We start from the raw sequence: 1841 nt of genomic DNA on the forward strand, positions 1-1841 counted from the left end.
ATGGGAGATCTTTCCATCTTCTGAGATCTTCTTCAATTTCCTTCTTCAGAGACTTGAAGCTCTTGTCATACAGATCTTTAACTTACTTAGTTAGAGTCACACCAAGGTATTTTATATTATTTGTGACTATTGGGAAAGGTATGTTTCCCCAATTTCTTTCTCAGCCTGTTTATCATTTGTGTAGAGGAAAGATCACTGATTTGCTTGAGTTGATTTTATATCCAGCTACTTTGCTGAAGTTGTTTATCAGGTTTAGGGGCTCTCTGGTGGAATATTTGGGGTCACTTAAGTATACTATCATATCATCAACAAATAATGATAATTTGACTTCTTCCTTTCCAATTTGTATCCCTTTTTAATTCCTTTTGTTGTCTAATTGCTCTGGTTAGCACTTCAAGTACAATATTGAATAGGTAGGGAAAGAGTGGGCAGCCTTGACTAGTCCCTGATTCTAGTGGGATTGCTTCAGGTTTCTCTCAATTTAGTTTGATGTTGGCTACTGGTTTGCTGTATATTGCTTTTACTATGTTTAAGTATGAGCCTTGAATTCTTGATTTTTCCAAGATTTTTATCATGAAGGGGAGCTGGATTTTGTCAAATACTTTGTCTGCATCTAATGAGATGATCATATTTTTTTCTTTGAGTTTGTGTATATAGTGCATTACATTGATGGATTTCTATATATAGAACCATCCCTGCATCCCTGGGATGAAGCCTCCTTGATCATGGTGGATGATCATTTTGAGGTGTTCTTTGTTTGGATTTGAAAGAACTTAATTGAGTATTTTTGCATCGATATTCATAAGGGAAATTGTCTGAAGTTTTCTTTCTTCGTTAGGTCTTTGTGTGGTTTAGGTATCAGAGTAATTGTGGCTTCATAGAAGGAATGGGTAGAGTACCTTATGTTTCCATTTTGTGGAATAGTTTGAGGAGTATTGGTATTAGGTCTTCTTTGAAGGTCTGATAAAACTCTGCACTACACTAAACCCATCTGGTCCTGGGCTTTTTTTCTTTGGTTGGGAGACTATTAATGACTGTTTCTATTTTGTTAGCAGATATGGGACTGTTTAGATCATTTATTCGATCTTGATTTAACTTTGGTACCTGGTATCTGTCTAGAAAATTGCATGTAGTGAATTTAAATCTATCATAGACCATAGACTACAGAGACTCAGCCTGCCTAACCTCCCCACTGCACCCTCCAGCTGTCCAAAAACAGGAAGAATAAATTAAAAGAAAAGATCCCAAGTCTGATTTGGTAGTTCTAGCCCAGTGATAATCCCAGCATTTGACAGGTAAAGACAGGAGGGTGAGAAATTAAAGTTCATATTTGGCTATATAGCAAAGTTTGATCCAGCCTGGGATACATGAGGCTCTGTCTCAATGAACTACTGAAAGAAAAGTAAGGGTTTTTTTGCAAAATATACAATGAGATGAGGAAAACTGGACTAATCTAAGAATCCAAGGAAATGGTTCTAGAAGGAACTTTAAAAACTAAACCAAGTACCTGGGAAAATGGTTCAGCAGTTGAAATGATGTCTGTCCAAGCAAAATGACTATACTTTGGTTTTTTAGAACCCAAGTAAATAGTAGTAAATGATGGGTGACTATGGTACCGGCTTGTCTAGAAAGGCACCATAGCTAGCTTAGGAAAATGTCTTAGTTACTTTTCCATTCCTGTAAGGAGACGGTATGACTAAGGCAACTTATAAAAGAAAGTACTTAATTGTGGGACTTGCTTACAGTTCCAGACGGTGAGTTCATGACCATCATGTTAAGGAGCATAGTAGCAAGCAGGCTCTGCAGGTATAGCACTAGAGCAGTAGCTAAGATCTTATATC

Source organism: Mastomys coucha, chromosome X (assembly GCF_008632895.1).
Source record: "Mastomys coucha isolate ucsf_1 chromosome X, UCSF_Mcou_1, whole genome shotgun sequence".
Taxonomy (NCBI): domain Eukaryota; kingdom Metazoa; phylum Chordata; class Mammalia; order Rodentia; family Muridae; genus Mastomys; species Mastomys coucha.